Source organism: Artemia franciscana, chromosome 11, assembly GCF_032884065.1.
Source record: "Artemia franciscana chromosome 11, ASM3288406v1, whole genome shotgun sequence".
NCBI lineage: Eukaryota > Metazoa > Arthropoda > Branchiopoda > Anostraca > Artemiidae > Artemia > Artemia franciscana.
The window spans coordinates 6,114,862-6,135,789 of record NC_088873.1 but is presented as its reverse complement, the minus strand read 5'-3'; the positions used below and the strand labels follow the sequence as shown (position 1 = coordinate 6,135,789).

General features: G+C 32.8%; 1 protein-coding gene and 1 long non-coding RNA gene across 4 annotated transcripts in view; both read left to right on the top strand.

The window, feature by feature from the left end:
• The window catches only part of LOC136032731 (uncharacterized), a 306,662-nt gene that overhangs the window by 18,415 nt on the left and 267,319 nt on the right, over nucleotides 1–20,928 (top strand). The gene's annotated exons all lie outside the window — the stretch shown is intronic.
• LOC136032728 (aminomethyltransferase, mitochondrial-like) overlaps nucleotides 98–20,928 on the top strand; it is a 29,083-nt gene continuing 8,252 nt past the window's right edge. The window contains exon 1 of one of the 3 annotated variants that reach the window (XM_065713046.1): nucleotides 98–174. The gene's annotated coding sequence lies outside the window, so the exon portion shown is untranslated. Of the gene's footprint in view, nucleotides 271–814; nucleotides 836–20,928 lie in introns of those variants that run through there. The other 2 variants (XM_065713047.1, XM_065713048.1) reach the window with 2 other exon arrangements.

The following is a 20,928-nucleotide window of genomic DNA, read 5'->3' as shown; positions in this document are numbered from 1 at the left end:
ATAGTATTAACTTATGAGGTACCAAAAATAGGAAGCTACTGCTCTGGTTTTAGATCCAAGGATGCCCGCCCAAATATATCCCAACAGTAGTTTTGCCGTTGAATTTCTTTTACGCAAACATTATTCATTTGTCAACAAAAGCAATTCTGTTAAAATTCAAAAGTAAAAACCGTGGTAAGGAAAAGTAGGGAAAACTAAACTTGGAAAGAAGTTAAGATTGATGAAAGAAGCTCTCAGGAAGTGACTCAGAGTTTTTCCAAGCCTGGGAAGGTCTTTTGAAATATTCCTTTCCCCTTCTTTGGGGCTTGTAAATTTTCGATTATCCCTATTAACTTACTAGATAAACCCACCTTATAATGCTTGTTTTAATGCTCTTTCCTAGGCTCAATACAATTGTAAATTTGTATTTTACAATATAATCCACCTAGGATGAATGTAAATATACCACTTTATTTTTTTACACTTTTATAACCAAATGGGTTAATCAATTCTGGAAAAAATTTGATTTTGAGCGCTTAAACATCCAAGAGGCCTCAAAGCAGCTCATAGTACCCAAAAGTTTAAAAATATGTTTCTAAAGATTCCTGAAAATTTGTTTTTAAAATAACACTTTGTTGTAAAGGCTAAATAAAGTAGCCTAAAATGACTATTTCTGAATCAGCTAGATTATAACTTGACATTTTTTGTCACTAGATGGTGATTTTTAGAAATGTATTTTTAAATTGTTTTTTACTACGCTATGGATTTTTTTTTACATTTTGGGGCTCTATTAAGGGCTCAAAATTTGTTTAGGTTAACCCAGAAGCTATTATTAAATTTTTGAAGAGCACAAAAGGTATTAAGTTATATTTTCATCCTAGCTAAATTAAGTTGTCAGTAAAATTCTAGTTAATTGACTTCTTGCTATCTCGGAAAGGGTTTAGGTTAGGAAAATGAAACTTTCAGGGATGGGTCTACAGGCTAAAGTGTGTCCAGAGAAGGTATTTTAAAGTACCCATCTCCACTCCTTCTCCCTCTAAAGGGGTCTAAAATTTGCCTACATGACAGGTCTATACCTATAGAAATTTTGACAAAATAACATTTTACCTTAATTTTCAGTTAGTAGTTGCTTTTTCTCTGCCTTTAGTTCTGAAAATATAATTCCTGTTTTTTGAGTAGAATTTTGAGCCATATCAATCTTTTTCTTTTAATTTAGGAAATGTATTTGCATATCTTTAAAACCTTATAAAATGGAATTGAGCAAAGTTATGAAGCTGAAAAAAATTTCGTTGTACTTCAATTAAGCAGAAGATCTATTTTGCAAGGTTTCACTTTTGTAACACACATATTTTTAAAGGTCATCAAAGGTCATGGCCCTCTAGAGGGAGAAGTAGTGGAGGTAGTTTCTTCAAAATACCTTCCTGGGACATACTTTAGTCTGTAGATTCATCCCCAAAAGTTTCATCTTCCTAACCTAAACCCTTTCTGAGATAGCAAGAAGTCAATTAACTAGAATTTTACCAAGTTGTCATCTATAAATTTACCACACAGAGTTTGCTGTCAATTCAAATGCCACTCAGACCACCTAATGCTGGTTTGTATTGCAAATTCTAGTTAAGGTGCTATTTACTATCTGGAAAAGCAGCTGGGTTATGCAACGAAAGCTTTGGTCAATGTTGGTATTACTGGAACAGTTGTTTAGGGTCATGAAACTATTGTTAATAGATGCATTTTGACTTTTTGAACATCTTTTCTCATTTGCAAAACTACCGCAAACTCACTGTTATAGAGTTATTCCAGCCCAAATATTCTTGTATTTATACATATAGAATTGGGATTATTTCCATTTTTGTTGATTGGATATTTGAAATTGCAAATTTGTATTACTTTAGAAACAAATTTGGGCTATATATTTGCACATTAGAGGGGCAGGGTAAAGTATAGAATATTAAATATGTAAACTAACCATTGCTGTATGTAATATATGCTATTCTTTACCCCCCCCCCCCCCTAATGTGCAAATATATTATAACTCCATAATGGTGAGTTTGTGGTAGCTTTGCTAGAGAGAAAAGATGTTCAAACAGTCAAAATGCACCTATTAACAATAGTTTCATGACCCCAAACAATTGTTCCAGTAATACCAACATTGACCAAAACTTTCAGGAGCATATTGAAGACCCTTAATTATTAGGTGAGATATTTCAATTTCACAAATTTCAAAGACATGTAAATAGTGTAATAGCCCTATTTAAATATCTTCTAATACTTAAATAAGTACTGCTGATGAACCAAGCAAATCATTTTGCAGTGCAAGATCAGTACACCATGCAGAGCAAGTGATCATATTGCCATAGGTTGCAGTTTTAGACTGTACCAGCTGAGATTAGAATTTTCAAAACATTTGCATACTGATCAGTCTAATTTGCAAGAATTGGCCCAGTGTGATTGGTCTTTTATTGAAAGTATAGATGTAGATGTACCATGGTCAACTATGAAAAGAATATTATTAGGAGCTATTGCAAAATCACTCTTCTGTAAAATAGAAAAGGTGACCAAATTTTAACCTGTATATTAAAAAATAAATTAAAAAGACCAGGAATAGAAAAATGAGATATTGGAAGGTGTACACAAAGAATCACAATTAGGTGAATTGTTACACAAGATATAGACAGGTGTATAACCAGCAGAGAAGTTGTACTAGGAACACCACTGAAAAATACAAGGAATTGGTAGCAACTACAACAAAATCTAACCCCAGGAAATTCTGGTAGTATGCATCATCTGATAACCCTGGTAGACATTATCTCACCCAACTTGTACTGGATGGTATGAAAATCTTTAACCCAAGGGAAATAGCCAATGCATTAGATAAACAGTTCATCTTAGTATTTAGGATTCCTGATAATGCTCCAATTTCAGTAACCTTAGGTATGAAATCTTAAAAGGTATATTACCCATTAATATTACCAAAATTGATGTAGAAACCTGATTGAAGAGGATTAACCCAAATAAATCTATAGAATCAAATGGAGTACCACCATCCCAGCTTCTAAATGAGATGTATACTGTGCTGTATTATCCCCTCATTCTTATATTCCCAAAGTACTAAATATATTCCACAAGATTAGAAGGATGCTTATATCATGCTTGTAAACAAAGGGGACAATAGAGATGAAGCTAACAACCATCAACCAATTAGTCTAACATCAGCAATTAGGAAACTACTTGAAGGTATAGTTAATTCAGCCATTGTGATTTATTTAAATACCGACAGTCTACTATCACGTCATTAATCATGTATTATGTCCCAATCAATTAGTTAACTCTAACCTCATTGGTACATATAAGTATACCACAAAACGTATAGGCAAGGGATCCCCTGTTGACATGATATTACTGGATCTAGCTAAAGTGTTCTATAAAGTTTATCACAGGAGACTAAATTCTAAACTCTGTGCAATGTGTCTCCATGATGATGTTGATAACCAGACAATGCAATTTCTTACCAATAGGGTTTATGACCAGTTGCTCTTGGTCTGTCTTCTTGAGGCTGTTATCAGGCCCATTTTGGATTTCAGGATGTGGCTTACCTACCCTTCCTGTGAGATTGAATTTAGCCTAGTCAAAGGCATGCCTTTGTGTAAATGGTTTGCTAAATATGCCTTAGAACAAGAGGCTGGAGCACCCTCAACTCCCAAAACTTGTCTTCAGATGCCAACACACTTGACATGATGCTAACCTACAAATGTAATAGCCAACCAATCAATCCTCTTTTCACAAAACATGCAAGCCAGCCATTTTCAAAAAAATTCTAAAGGTACTATGAAGACACAGTTCAGCAAAACTGTTTTGTAAATGTATCATTAATGACTGGAATTGCCTTCAAGATGAAACAGTGAGTTCATCCTTCAGGTTTAGACTTGACAAAGAATAGAGCAACAGGCTGTAGAAATACTATTGGGACTGTTTGTCCAATTCAGCTGCCCATTGATTATTGATGCAGGTTTTTCGTAAGAGTTTGTTGTAAGGAGGTTGATGCTGCTTGTCATTCCAAACCATCTTGCACACTCTATCTGAAATTGCTGTTGTGCAGCTGTTTCAACTCCAAACTACTGAAGAATGGTTTTCATGGATCATACCTACCTTGTGGTCACTCTTAACAAGTGGGCTTAAATTGAATCTCTCCAGCAAATATCTCTTACAACATGTTGCTGATCCCTTAACACAGTGGCATTACATTATATTGCCATCTTGGGTGCAGAGTAAAAAAGATCCTGCATGAACCTTAATATTGCTCCAAGGTGCAAATTAAGGTTATAGAAAACAGGTGGTAAGGGTAGTTAGAGATGGTAGATCCATTTTCTTCTCAGAATCAGCAGATATAAAAAGTTGAGTGCCTAAAGGAACAGTTTTAGGTCTTACTGTACCATATTCAATATTTTCATCAACAATATGCCTTCAACCATAGAGAATAAAATTTGCTTATATGTGGATGATTCCAAAATAATTGGTACCCAATGTACCATAGCCATCCAAGCTGATCTTGATGCATTCTCAAAGTAGACAAAATCCTGGTGACTTGAATCTAATATCCAGAAATGCAGAGTCATTCACTTTGGAGGAAATTTTAGACTGATCAGGCCCTTTAAAATCCTACTGATCACCAAATTCTTGGTTTAATAAAAAGAATGTTTTGCAGCAGATCTCCAGCTGTGATAATCATGTTTATAAAGGGCCTGATCAGATCAAAGTTAGAATTTTTGACATGGGTTGTTACTTTAGTCAATCAGGGAGAGATATCAATTCTGGAATCAGTACAGTGAAATGCAATTAAATGCATAAAGGGATTTTCAAATCTCCCATATCCTTACATAAGCTCAAAATACACACTCACATATAGAAGTAGGCAAGGAGATGTATTAATGACAACAGGTTGGTCTGTGACCAGGGTGTCATCTCAAATCTGTTTCCAGGCAGTCAGTCTGCCAAGTACTAGAGGCCACCCCTTGAGGTCACCAAAAACGCACTAAAACCAGGCTGAAAAATAAATTATTTTCTAATCACATAGTCAGCCTATAGAACTCCCTTAGCCAGAATGCTGTTAAGTCTCCAAATGTTGAAGCCTTCAAGTCTACAGTTGACAAAGACTGGTGCTGGAAGCCTTGGTTCACAGTATGGGCTGCACCTGATGAGTCAAGTCATCCTCATGATTGACTGGTGTTGGCAGAACCTGTCCTTATTGCTGACAAGTGCAATTTAAAGTAAAATCTTAGCGCTATAAAAATGAAGACTTGCAAAATAGATCATTGACAGAATGGTTGAGAATTCTTTGACTATTGCAAAATAACTTCTGTTAGTATAGTATATATTTCAGATGGCAAAGATTGTCCCTGTAACATCAGATAAGGGAGAAAGAATGTTTATCAAGCTCAAATTCATAAAAACTGTTCTCAGGTCTATGGTGAATAAACATGTAACTTGATCACCTACTGACACTAGCCATAGAAATTCGTTTTTTGGATATGTGACCTGTCTCAAATAGTTTAAAAGTAGAAAGGAATGAAAACTCTACAAATTTTTCTTTAATTTATATTGAAAAAAAACAGCCTTTCAATCTTTTTCTCATTGGTTTTAGTTTTCTAAAAACCAAACTGTATTAATTCAGTAGAACTTTAAGCCACATTAAGGTCCTTTTCCTTAGTTTGAGAAATAATTTTACAGATCTTTAGAACCTTATAAGTTGGGATTAAGCATCACTTGCTGATCAGCTCCTTAATTTTTCATTTTGTTCCATTGACTTGCTATAAAGGCCTTTCTACTTCTATTCTTACCAGCACCAGAAGGGAAAAGACAGCACACATGACAGAACTCAGCACTCTCCTGAATTAAATATTCCAAATGTCCTCATACTACTTTTGACAAATGCTGTAATGTGTCTTACACCAAAAACAGAAATGTTAGTTAGATAGCTTTGAAGACAAGGATGATAAGGCCACAGATTGATGAGGTACTGGTTTTGGTTATCTGTCAGTATTTTGGGGTAATGTCTAAGATCATATTCTACTTCAAGCTCTTGACTAACTACCTGAGTCTTTTAGACTTATAACCATCTCTTTGACTTCTAATCATTCTTAATGCAATACTTGATGAAGAACAATATACTTTCAATAGCCTTGAAATATTTAACCACAATATCTTTTTTGTAAAGTTTTCCAGATTGCTTGACCTCAAATATTTTTCTCATATTTTTTCCATACAAATCAGCTATGGTATCATTCCAATGCAGCTTTCAGTGAATTTGCCAGCAGGATCTAAAGGAAGAGATCTTCTGGGAGTATTATTCAGGGAGTGTTTAGTGATATACAAGCTATGGGATTTTCTGACTTGAAAAATTTTGTGTTTTTGTTCCTGGAAAGGATAGGATGGGCTATGAATGTCAAATGTCCCGTTTGTTACTTCACTCTCTGCCAAATTCTGTTGTACTGCAAAGTTCTCCTCTTGATTTTCTTGTCACATATCAGGGATTAGACAGACATTCAGGCATGAAACCTCTTTTGCTTTACTAAAATAAGCAATAGTAATTCTACTTAGATTTAGCATTTTTAATGATATTTTACTTTTGTTTTCCACTACTATATATGGTCTGCTTTGCAGCTGGCCTGAAGCCAGGATTTTATTAAAGGTGGATAGAGGGCTCACTTCAGATCTCTTGCTGTTATGAAGTGGCAGAACTTTTTTTTAAAATTTTCTACTTAATAGTATTTTCTTTGTATTTGATTCTTAGAAAATTATTTTAGGTCAGTTCAACCCCTGTAAAGGTAATCTCATAATATGGCGAAACAATTTTACTTAGGTTTAGCATTCTTAATGATATTTTACTTTTGTTTTCCCCTACTATAAATGGTCTGCTTTGCAGCTGGCCTGAAGCCAGGATTTTATTAAAGGTAGATAGAGGGCTCACTTCAGATCTCTTGCTGTTATGAAGTGGCAGAACTTTTTTTTTTAATTTTCTACTTAATAGTATTTTCTTTGTATTTGATTCTTAGAAAATTATTTTAGGTCAGCTCAACCCCTGTAAAGGTAATCTCATAATATGCGAAACAGTTTTAATTAGATTTAGCATTCTTAATTACATTTTACTTTTGTTTTCCCCTACTATAAATGCATTATGCTTTTTGATGAAAAAGTTGAGAACCATGGCTGATTGGAGAAAAAGCCAAGACAGATAATCTGAGTGAGAGGCAAAGCTGGCATAAACCATTTGGAGAATGGTACAAAAATTATGTCATTTCACAGCAAATATATCTACAAAGAGGTTTTATAAATAAAGTTTAACAGAATCCTTTAGACCATATCAACCAGGCCTCCTTAATTGCATAATCGTTTCAAACAAAGAATAAGTAGTAAGAAATATAGCATGAATATCATGAAAATGCAATGAAATTTGGTTTCTTCATTGAATAATGTTCTTTTTTATGGATATTTACTTTCTAAAGCAAGTTTTTTAACATGCAGGAACATGAAAAATGTATTATTTAGTTTTTAATTTTTAAAATTTATTTAGTTTAACTCTTTGCCTGCAAGGAGCAACCGAAATTTGAAATCCTGTATCTTCTCACTTTCGCTGAAATTATGCCACTAGCAACAAACACGCTGACCAAAAAACTATTTGATCATATAAGTTCATCAGTTTATATCCGTTTGCTCGTCAGATGTATCAAACAGTACGTGGGTAACGAACTGTAGTAAGGAGTGACCTGGCTCAATAGTAACCAAAACTCTAAAAAACGGAATTTTGGTACCAATATCTACATCAAAAGAATCGCATTTTAGTGCTGATTTTAAATATACAAGTTTCATCAAGTTTTGTCTTCTCATCAAAAGTTACGAGCCCGAGGAAATTTGTGTTTTTTTAGAAAATAGGGGGAAACACCCCCTAAAAGTCATAGAATCTTAAAGAAAATCACGGTATCAGATTCAGCGTATCAGAGAACACTACCGTAGAAGTTTTAAGCTCCTATCTATAAAAATGTGGAATTTTATATTTTTTGCCAGAAGGCAGATCACGGATGCGTGTTTATTTATTATTATTATTTTTTTTTCCAGGGGTGATCGTATCGACCCAGTTGTCCTAGAATGTTGCTAGAGGGCTCATTCTAACGGAAATGAAAAGTTCTAATGCCCTTTTTAATTGGTCAAAAAATTGGAGGGCACCTAGGCCCCCTCCCACGCTAATTATTTTCCCAAAGTGAACGAATCAAAATTCTGAGATAGCCATTTTATTCAGCGTAGTCGAAAAACCTTATAACTATGTCTTAGGGGACGACTGACTCTCCCACAGTCCCCATGGGAGGGGTTACAAGTTCAAAACTTTGACCAGTGCTTACATATAGTAATGGTTATTGGGAAGTGTACAGGCGTTTTCAGGAGGATTTTTTTTTGGTTGGAGGCAGGGGTTGAGAAGAGGGGGATATGCTGGGGGAACTTTCCATCGAGGAATTCGTCATGCGGGAAGAAAATTTCCATGAAGGGCGCGCAGGATTTACTAGCATTACAAAAAAACAATGAAAAAATAAATATGAAAAAGTTTTTTTTTCAGCTGGAAGTAAGCAGCAGCATTAAAACTTAAAACTAACAGAAATTTATTACCCATATGAGGGGCTCACCTCCTCCTAATACCTCGCTCTTTACGCTAAAGTATTTTTAGTAATTTCAACTATTTATTCTGCTGCTTTTGTGATTCAGGGGTCATTGTTAATGAACTGGGACACAATTTAAGCTTTATGTAAAGAGCGAGGGGGCGTACCCCCTCATATCTATATATATCTATATATATCTATATATATATATATATATATATATATATATATATATATATATATATATATATATATATATATATATATATATATATATATATATATATATATATATATATATATATATATATATATATATATATATATATATATATATATATATACTAGCTGTTGGGGTGGCGCTTCGCGCCACCCCAACACCTAGTTGGTGGGGGCGCTTCGCGCCCCCCCCAAGCCCCCCCGCGCGCGTAAGTCGTTACGCGCCATAATAGTTACGCGCCATTGTAGTTGTGTCCCTATGTCCCACCTGTGAATATAGATATATATATATATATATGGTTTTAACTACGTAAAACTTGCGAATATACAACATTCTTTGCTGTCCCATTGTCTTTGCATATAAATAGATTGTCAGGTTATCCCCCTGTTTCCCCCGGTGTCCCCGTTGTAGTTGTGTCCCTGTGTCCCGGTCGTCATTTATATTCCCTGTGTCCCGGGTCCCGGTCATCATTTGTATCCCGGTGTCCCGGTCTGTATATACATTCGTTTTTTAGTTTTGTTTTTCTCCTTTATTTTTTTCCTTTTTTTTTCTTTTTTAGCTTATTTAGATTTTTAGATTTTTTAGTTTTTTTTATTAGTTTTTAGTTTTTATTTCTTTTTAGTTTTTTTGTCCCGGTCGTCATTTATATCCCCCTGTTTCCCCCGGTGTCCCTGTTGTAGTTGTGTCCCTGTGTCCCGGTCGTTATTTATATTCCCTGTGTCCCGGTCGTCATTTGTATCCCGGTGTACCGGTCTGTATATACATTCGTTTTTTAGTTTTGTTTTTCTCCTTTATTTTTTTCCTTTTTTTTTCTTTTTTAGTTTATTTAGATTTTTAGATTTTTTAGTTTTTTTATTAGTTTTTAGTTTTTTTTTCTTTTTAGTTTTTTTGTAGTTTTTACCTTCTTTTTAGTTTTGTTAATTTTTTTTTTTACTTGTGTCCTGGTCGTCATTTATACTCCCTGTGTCCCGGTGCTTTGTTGATTGCTAATCGAACATTCCTTTTGTCCTGGTCGCTTTCTCTTTGAGTGTCGTCATTTATTTTTTTCTTTTTTAGTTCTTTTAGTTTTTACCTTTTTTAGTTTTTTTTTAGTTTTTAGTTTTTTTAGTTTTTTACCTTTTTTTAGTTTTTATAGTTTTTTAGCTTTTTTATTTTTTTTATTAGTTTTTAGTTTTTTTGTAGTTTTTGCCTTTTTTTTTAGTTTTTTGTCCTGGTCGCTTTCTCTTTGAGTGTCGTCATTTATTAGTTTTTTCCTTTTTTTTTTTAGTTTTTTATTGGTTTTTACCTTTATTTTAGCTTATTTTTCAGTTTTTTCCTTTTTTTTAGTTTTTTTTTATTTTTTATTTTTTTTAGTTTTTTACCTTTTTTTAGTTTTTTTAGTTTTTTTAGTTTTTTAGCTTTTTTACTTTTTTTATTAGTTTTTAGTTTTTTTTTGTAGTTTTTGCCTTTTTTTAGTTTTTTCAGTTTTTTTTTTAGTTTTTTATTGGTTTTTACCTTTATAGTTTTTTTAGTTTTTTAGCTTTTTTATTTTTTTTATTAGTTTTTAGTTTTTTTTGTAGTTTTTGCCTTTTTTTAGTTTTTTCAGTTTTGACGTCACCTAATCCAGTTTTTTCAGGTGACGTCACCTGACACATCCATCCACACATCCATCCACACATCCACAGACAGACAACTTATTTTTATATATATAGATATAGATATATATATCTATATATATAAAAATAAGTTGTCTGTGGATCTGTGGATCGTGGATCAGGTGACGTCACCTGAAAAAACTGGATCAGGTGACGTCAAAACTGAAAAAACTAAAAAAAGGCAAAAACTACAAAAAAAACTAAAAACTAATAAAAAAAATAAAAAAGCTAAAAAACTAAAAAAACTAAAAAAAGGCAAAAACTACAAAAAAAACTAAAAACTAATAAAAAAGCTAAAAAACTAAAAAAAGGCAAAAACTACAAAAAAAACTAAAAACTAATAAAAAAATAAAAAAGCTAAAAAACTAAAAAAACTAAAAAAAGGTAAAAAACTAAAAAAACTAACTACAAAAAAAACTAAAAACTAATAAAAAAAATAAAAAAGCTAAAAAACTAAAAAAACTAAAAAAAGGCAAAAACTACAAAAAAAAACTAAAAACTAATAAAAAAGCTAAAAAACTAAAAAAACTAAAAAAAGGCAAAAACTACAAAAAAAACTAAAAACTAATAAAAAAAATAAAAAAGCTAAAATACTAAAAAAACTAAAAAAACTAAAAAAACTAAAAAAAGGTAAAAAACTAAAAAAACTAAAAAAAACTAAAAAAAAAGGAAAAAACTGAAAAATAAGCTAAAATAAAGGTAAAAACCAATAAAAAACTAAAAAAAAACTGAAAAAACTATAAAAAGGCAAAAACTACAAAAAAAACTAAAAACTAATAAAAAAAGTAAAAAAGCTAAAAAACTAAAAAAACTAAAAAAACTAAAAAAATGTAAAAAACTAAAAAAAATAAAAAATAAAAAAAAAACTAAAAAAAAGGAAAAAACTGAAAAATAAGCTAAAATAAAGGTAAAAACCAATAAAAAACTAAAAAGAAAAAAGGAAAAAACTAAAAAAAATTTTCATCTAAAAAACTAAAAAAAACTAAAAAAGGTAAAAACTAAAAGAACTAAAAAAGAAAAAAATAAATGACGACACTCAAAGAGAAAGCGACCAGGACAAAAGGAATGTTCGATTAGCAATCAACAAAGCACCGGGACACAGGGAGTATAAATGACGACCAGGACATAAGTAAAAAAAAACTAACAAAACTAAAAAGAAGGTAAAAACTACAAAAAAACTAAAAAGAAAAAAAAATTAAAAACTAATAAAAAAACTAAAAAATCTAAATAAACTAAAAAAGAAAAAAAAAGGAAAAAAATAAAGGAGAAAAACAAAACTAAAAAACGAATGTATATACAGACCGGGACACCGGGATACAAATGACGACCGGGACACAGGGAATATAAATGACGACCGGGACACAGGGACACAACTACAACGGGGACACCGGGGGAAACAGGGGGATATAAATGACGACCGGGACACCGGGACAGGGAATGGTCGATTAGCAATCACCATCAACAAAGCTCAAGGGCAATCATTAGAATCATGAGGTATAGATCTGAATACAGATTGTTTTCCCATGGACCATTATATGTTGCATGTTCAAGAGTCGGTAAACCTGACAATCTATTTGGATCAGGTGACGTCACCTGAAAAAACTGGATCAGGTGACGTCAAAACTGAAAAAAGTAAAAAAAGGCAAAAACTACAAAAAAACTAAAAACTAATAAAAAAAATAAAAAAGCTAAAAAACTAAAAAAACTAAAAAAAGGCAAAAACTACAAAAAAAACTAAAAACTAATAAAAAAGCTAAAAAACTAAAAAAACTAAAAAAAGGCAAAAACTACAAAAAAAACTAAAAACTAATAAAAAAAATAAAAAAGCTAAAAAACTAAAAAAACTAAAAAAACTAAAAAAAGGTAAAAAACTAAAAAAACTAACTACAAAAAAAACTAAAAACTAATAAAAAAAATAAAAAAGCTAAAAAACTAAAAAAATTAAAAAAAGGCAAAAACTACAAAAAAACTAAAAACTAATAAAAAAGCTAAAAAACTAAAAAAACTAAAAAAAGGCAAAAACTACAAAAAAACTAAAAACTAATAAAAAAAATAAAAAAGCTAAAAAACTAAAAAAACTAAAAAAGCTAAAAAAAGGTAAAAAACTAAAAAAACTAAAAACTAAAAAAAGGAAAAAACTGAAAAATAAGCTAAAATAAAGGTAAAAACCAATAAAAAACTAAAAAAAACTGAAAAACTGAAAAAACTAAAAAAAGGCAAAAACTACAAAAAAAACTAAAAACTAATAAAAAAAGTAAAAAAGCTAAAAAACTAAAAAAGACTAAAAAAACTAAAAAAAGGTAAAAAACTAAAAAAAATAAAAAATAAAAAAAAACTAAAAAAAAGGAAAAAACTGAAAAATAAGCTAAAATAAAGGTAAAAACCAATAAAAAACTAAAAAGAAAAAAAGGAAAAAACTGAAAAAAATTTTCATCTAAAAAACTAAAAAAACCAAAAAAGGTAAAAACTAAAAGAACTAAAAAAGAAAAAAATAAATGACGACACTCAAAGAGAAAGCGACCAGGACAAAAGGAATGTTCGATTAGCAATCAACAAAGCACCGGGACACAGGGAGTATAAATGACGACCAGGACATAAGTAAAAAAAAAAAACTAACAAAACTAAAAAGAAGGTAAAAACTACAAAAAAACTAAAAAGAAAAAAAAACTAAAAACTAATAAAAAAACTAAAAAATCTAAAAATCTAAATAAACTAAAAAAGAAAAAAAAGGGAAAAAAATAAAGGAGAAAAACAAAACTAAAAAACGAATGTATATACAGACCGGGACACCGGGATACAAATGACGACCGGTACACAGGGAATATAAATGACGACCGGGACACAGGGACACAACTACAACGGGGACACCGGGGGAAACAGGGGGATATAAATGACGACCGGGACACCGGGGCAGGGAATGGTCGATTAGCAATCACCATCAACAAAGCTCAAGGGCAATCATTAGAATCATGAGGTATAGATCTGAATACAGATTGTTTTCCCATGGACCATTATATGTTGCATGTTCAAGAGTCGGTAAACCTGACAATCTATTTATATGCAAAGACAATGGGACAGCAAAGAATGTTGTATATTCGCAAGTTTTACGTAGTTAAAACCATATATATATATATATATATATATATATATATATATATATATATATATATATATATATATATATATATATATATATATATATATATATATATATATCTATATTCACAGGTGGGACATAGGGACACAACTACAATGGCGTGTAACTATTATGGCGCGTAACGACTTACGCGCGCGGGGGGGCTTAGGGGGCGCGAAGCGCCCCCACCAACTTGGTGTTGGGGTAGCGCGAAGCGCCACCCCAACAGCTAGTATATATATATATATATATATATATATATATATATATATATATATATATATATATATTATATATATATATATATATATATATATATATATATATATATATATATATATATATATATATATATAATCTATATATATATATATTTATATATATTTATATTATATATATATATATATATATATATATATATATATATATATATATATATATATATATATGTGTATATATATATATATATATATATATATATATATATATATATATATATATATATATATATATATATATATATATATATATATATATATATATATATATATATATATATATATATATATATATATATATATATATATATATATATATATATATATATATATATATATATATATATATATATATATATACTAGCTGTTGGGGTGGCGCTTCGCGCCACCCCAACACCTAGTTGGTGGGGCGCTTCGCGCCCCCCCAAGCCCCCTCGCGCGCGTAAGTCGTTACGCGCCATATTAGTTATGCGCCATTGTAGTTGTGTCCCTTTGTCCCACCTGTGAATATAGATAGATTTATATATGTGTTTCAAACTACGCAAAAATTGCGAATAAACAACATTCTTGGCTTTCCCATTGTCTGTGCATATGCAAAGCCGTATGTACTAATAATGACGTCATATACAAACGCTCTTTTTACAAACAAACAAACATGCATCCACATAACTCGTTTTTATATAGATAGATACAATACAAATTAACTGCGTAAAACTTGCGAATAAACAACATTCTTCGCTGTCCAATTGTCGCTGCATATAAATACATTGTCAGGTTTACCGACCCTCGAACATGCAACGTACAATTGTCCATGGGAAAAACAATCAGGATTAAGATCTATACCACATTTTTCTAATGATTGACCTTGAGCTTTGTTAATGGTGATTGCAAATACTAATCGAATTGGGAATTGCAATCTTTTAAATTGAAAAAGCAGATCCGTTGGAATCATGGGAATGCGAGGAATAAGAACAGCCTCACCCACAAAAGGCCCTGTCAAGATTGTGGCCTCTATTAGGTTTTCCATTGTTTTTTTTTACGGCAGGTCGAGTGCCATAGCAAAGCTTTGGTGGGTTTATATTTCTTAAAAGTATTATTGGTAGGCCTATTTTTAGTTGTAGCACGTGTGGTGGAAACCCTGAGAATAATATCTCGAGGTAAAAACTGATCACCGACCATAACGATGGCCACTTCGTCGATAGTTGGAGCATTGTATCTACGCACATGTTGGCCAGGAGGCGTTTTGTCAGCGGAAATTTTTGTTTTGTAGCACGTGTGGTGGAAACCCTGAAGGATCTATGGAATTTAAAAATTCAGATGGATAATTAACCGCTTCATTTGGTTCCAAAACTGTGTCGACTGACTTGTAAAGGACTACCTGGTCTCGAATCTTGTTCAAAACAATATTGTTGATTTCGTGGACGTCTATATTTTTGGGTGCGAGAATCGCTCTTTCACTTAGCCATTTATTATTTTTATAATTTTTTAGAATATTCGGAAATACTTTTTCAATCAATTCATTTTTGGACGTCACTAAATTACAGAAATCAGCAGGTAGTTGTATACGTCCTGAAATTGAGTCTACTGTTTGACCAGAGTCATCGTTTTGCAATCGGACACGCATATTTGTAGTTAATTTTAATATTTTTACGTGTGCCTATAAATTAGAATTTTTTAGGCAAGCATTCATTTCGTCTGCAGGAGTTAAACTACGTAAAAATTGCGAATATACAACATTCTTGGCTTTCCCATTGTCTCTGCATATACAAAGCCGTATGTACTAATAATGACATCATATGCAAACGCTCTTTTTACAAACAAACAAACATGCATACATACAACTCGTTTTTATATAGATAGATAGATAGATAGATAGATAAAATACAAATTAACTGCGTAAAACTTGCGAATATACACCATTCTTCGCTGTCCAATTGTCGCTGCATATAAATAGATTGTCAGGTTTACCGACCCTCGAACATGCAACGTACAATTGTCAATGGGAAAAACAATCAGTATTAAGATCTATACCACATTTTTCTAATGATTGACCTTGAGCTTTGTTAATGGTGATTGCAAATGCTAATCGAATTGGGAATTGCAATCTTTCAAATTGAAAAGGCAGATCCGTTGGAATCTTGGGAATGCGAGGAATAAGAACAGCCTCACCCTCAAAAGGCCCTGTCAAGATTGTGGCCTCTATTAGGTTTTCCATTGTTTTTTTTTACGGCAGGTCGAGTGCCATAGCAAAGCTTTGGTGGGTTTATATTTCTTAAAAGTATTATTGGTAGGCCTATTTTTAGTTGTAGCACGTGTGGTGGAAACCCTGAGAATAATATCTCGAGGTAAAAACTGATCACCGACCATAACGATGGCCACTTCGTCGATAGTTGGAGCATTGTATATACGCACATGTTGGCCAGGAGGCGTTTTGTCAGCGGAAATAACAATTTTATGCGTATAAGTAGGCATCAAATCGATGGCAGTTTTGAACAGACGCACTAAATTATTATTTTCGTGGAAAAGATGTTGTAATTGGGAAACGATTGTCCTTTCAATGTTGGGAGAAATTTCGCAACGTGCATTCAATTCAGAATTTCTATCACTGATGAAGTACAATTGTAAAAATTTATGATTCTCGCCTGAGAATGGTAGAAGAGACCCTGCTCTATGATAAATTTGCCCTTTTACTTTGAAAGTAGACATAAATTGATCTGGATTTTCAATTTGGGCTCCAAACGACGTCATTTGGAAACATGAGTTGTATTTTCTGATTCATTTATATTCCTTATGTCCCGGTGTCCCGGTCGTCATTTATATCCCCCTGTTTTATATCCCGCTTATTTTTCAGTTCTTTCCTTTTTTTATTTTTTTTTTTACTTTTTTAGTTCTTTTAGTTTTTACGTTTTTTAGTTTTTTTTAGTTTTTTAGATGATTTTTTTTTTTAGTTTTTTACCTTTTTTTCTTTTTAGTTTTTATTGGTTTTTACCTTTTTTTAGCTTTTTATCTTTTTTATTTATTTTTTATTTTTATTTTTAATTTTATTAGTATTCTTTTTCTCTTCTATTTTTCATTTTTTCTTTTTTTTAGTTTTTTTAGTTTTTAGTTTTTTAAGTTTTTTCCTTTTTTTAGTTTCTTTAGTTTTTTTAGTTTTTCGGCTTTTTTATTTTTTTATTAGTTTTTTAGTTTTTTTTGTAGTTTTTGCCTTTTTTTTAGTTTTTTCAGTTTTTTTTTTAGTTTTTAGTTTTTTACCTTTTTTAGCCTAACCAGGATTTGAACCTGGGACCTTCATTCTCCGTTCTGACACCCTCTCTCACCGAGTGACTACTCCAGCATGTTCATTTTGGTGTTTTAAATGGTATATTATTAACCAATTAATGTGTTTTACAATATACTAAGCATCATCATTACAAAAATGACGGCAACTAATTTCATGACGTCAGCCGAAACATGACGTCACCTGATCCACAGATCCACAGACCCACAGACAGACAGACAACTTATTTTTATATATATAGATATATATCTTCTATATATATAAAAATAAGTTGTCTGTGTGTGGATCTGTGGATGGATCAGGTGACGTCATGTTTCGGCTGACGTCATGAAATTAGTTGCCATCATTTTTGCTTTGAAGGTGACGTCATTCAAGTTATATAAGACATATGTTCGCCGTCATGTTTCGGCTGACGTCATGAAATTAGTTGCCATCATTTTTGCTTTGAAGGCGTGACGTCATTCAAGTTATATAAGACGTATGTTCGCGTAGAATTCTATTAATGCTTAAGTTTATAATGACTGATGAAGATGCTCAAAGAGTCTATGCCAAAAAACTTGCTGCTGATAGAGAAAGTCAGAAAAGAAAGCGTGCCGAGGAACTACCAGAGCAACGCGAAAGCAGACTTGCTGCTAAAAGAGAAAGTGAAAAAAGAAGGCGTGCCGAGGAACTACTAGAGCAACGCAGAAGCAGACTTGCTGCTAAAAGAGAAAGTGAAAAAAGAAGGCGTGCCGAGGAATCAAAAGACCAGCAGGGAAACAGGCTAAGATGGCGGTAAAACAGCAATAATAAAGAAGCGTAACGGTACCACCATCGAAGTAGATAACCAGTGGGTTGTTCCATATTCCCCTTTATTATCAAAAACATTTAATGCACACATAAACGTTGAATACTGTAACTCCGTAAAGGCAATCAAATACATATGTAAATACGTCAACAAAGGCAGTGACATGGCAGTTTTGGCTTGCAGTCCGAAATCAAAGATTTCGATGAAATCGTAGAATATCAGGCTGGAAGATACATAAGCAGTAATGAAGCTGTTTGGCGAATCTTTCATTTCCGATACATGAACGTAGTCCACTGTTGTTCACTTAGCGGTACATTTACAGAATGGTCAACGTGTTTATTTCACGGAAACCAACGTGCAACAAAGAGTCCTGAATCCACCGGATACAACATTAACAGCTTTTTTTTCGCTTTGCAAAAATGATTCTTTTGCGAAAAAACTGCTGTATACTGAAGTGCCTTCGTATTACACGTGGAATACTAAAAATAAAGTATTTGAACGTCGAAAACAGGGTAAGTCAGTCGACGGCCAACCTACCATCTTCAAAGATACCACGATAGGAAGACTCTACACCGTTCACCCCAATCAACATGAATGCTTCTTTCTACGCCTGCTTTTGGTGAATGTACTGGTCCGACATCCTTTGAGTATTTGAGGACTGTAAATGGTACTATACATGACACTTACCGTAGTGCATGCCAAGCTCTGAATTTATTGGAGAATGACCAACACTGGGATAACTGCATCAATGACGCGTGCGAAACGTCAACCCCAAGTCAAATTCGTGCATTGTTTGGCATCATTTTAACAACTTGCTCTCCATCAGCTCCTACAGATTTATGGGAAAAATATAAGTCAAAAATGTCCGAAGATATACTTCATCGAAAACAGTTAGAGACGTCAGACATGACTTTTGATTTTACACCAGAAATTTATAACTACACTTAGTTGTTATAGAAGATTTTTGCATAAGTATGGCAAACAAACCTCTTCAGGGTTTGGGAATGCCTTCACCTAACCGTATCGCTGCTGTTTCGACATGTGTAGAATTGGATCGTGAACAAAGTTACAGTACGAGTGATCTATTGTCGTATGCTGCCTGGTGGAAGAACTGCTCATTCCGCTTTGAAATTGCCTCTGAACTTGCATTCTACAGAAACTCCCACGTGCAATATTTCCAAATCATCTGGGATGGGTAAAGTATTGCAGCAATGCAAACTTATTATTTGGGATGAGTGCACAATGGCACACAAAAAATCGCTCGAGGCTCTGGATCAATGCTTGAAAGATTTGCGAGGGAAGTCGAAACCCTTTGGCAGCACCTTAATATTGCTTGCGGGAGATTTCAGGCAAACATTACCTATAATACCTAGATCAACTCCTGCAGACGAAATGAATGCTTGCCTGAAAAATTCTAATTTATGGGCACACGTAAAAACATTAAAATTAACTACAAATATGCGTGTCCGATTGCAAAACGATGACTCTGGTCAAACATTTTCAGATCAATTGCTGGCAATGGGAAACGGAAAGCTCCCAGTAGACTCAATTTCAGGACGTATACAACTACCTGCTGATTTCTGTAATTTAGTGACGTCCAAAAATGAATTGATTGAAAAAGTATTTCCGAATATTCTAAAAAATTATAAAAATAATAAATGGCTAAGTGAAAGAGTGATTCTCGCACCCAAAAATATAGACGTCCACGAAATCAACAATATTGTTTTGACCAAGATTCAAGACCAGGCAGTCCTTTACAAGTCAGTCGACACAGTTTTGGAACCAAATGAAGCGGTTAATTATCCATCTGAATTTTTAAATTCCATAGATCTTTCAGGGTTTCCACCACACGTGCTACAACTAAAAATAGGCGTACCAATAATATTGTTACGTAACATAAACCCACCAAAGCTTTGCAATGGCACTCGACTTGCCGTAAAAAAAACAATGGAAAACCTAATAGAGGCCACAATCCTGACAGGGCCTTTTGAGGGTGAGGCTGTTCTTATTCCTCGCATTCCCATGATTCCAACAGATCTGCCTTTTCAATTTAAAAGATTGCAATTCCCAATTCGATTAGCATTTGCAATCACCATTAACAAAGCTCAAGGTCAATCATTAGAAAAATGTGGTATTGATCTTAATACTGATTGTTTTTCCCATGGACAATTGTACGTTGCATGTTCGAGGGTCGGTAAACCTGACAATCTATTTATATGCAGCGAGAATTGGACAGCGAAGAATGTTGTATATTCGCAAGTTTTACGCAGTTAATTTGTATTTCGGAACCAAATGAAGCGGTTAATTATCCATCTGAATTTTTAAATTCCATAGATCCTTCAGGGTGTCCACCACACCTGCTACAACTAAAAATAGGCGTACCAATAATACTTTTAAGAAATATCAACCCACCAAAGCTTTGCAATGGCACGCGACTTGCCGTAAAAAAAAAACAATGGAAAACCTAATAGATGCCACAATCTTGACAGGGCCTTATGAGGGTGAGGCTGTTCTTATTCCTCGCATTCCCATGATTCCAACGGATCTGCTTTTTCAATTTAAAAGATTGCAATTCCCAATTCGATTAGCATTTGCAACCACCATCAACAAAGCTCAAGGGCAATCACTAGAAAAATGCGGTATAGATCTTAATACAGATTGCTTTACCAATGTACAATTGTATGTTGCATCTTTGAGGGTCGGTAAACCTGACAATCTATTTATACGCACAGACAATGGGACAGCGAAGACTGTTGTATATTCACAAGTTTTACGTAGTTAATTTGTATTGTATCTATCTATCTATCTATCTATATAAAAACGAGTTGTGTGTATGCATGTTTGTATGTTTGTAAAAAGAGCGTTTGCATATGACGTCATTATTAGTACATACGGCTTTGTATATGGACAGACAATGGGAAAGCCAAGAATGTTGTATATTCGCAATTTTTACGTAGTTTGAAACACATATATAA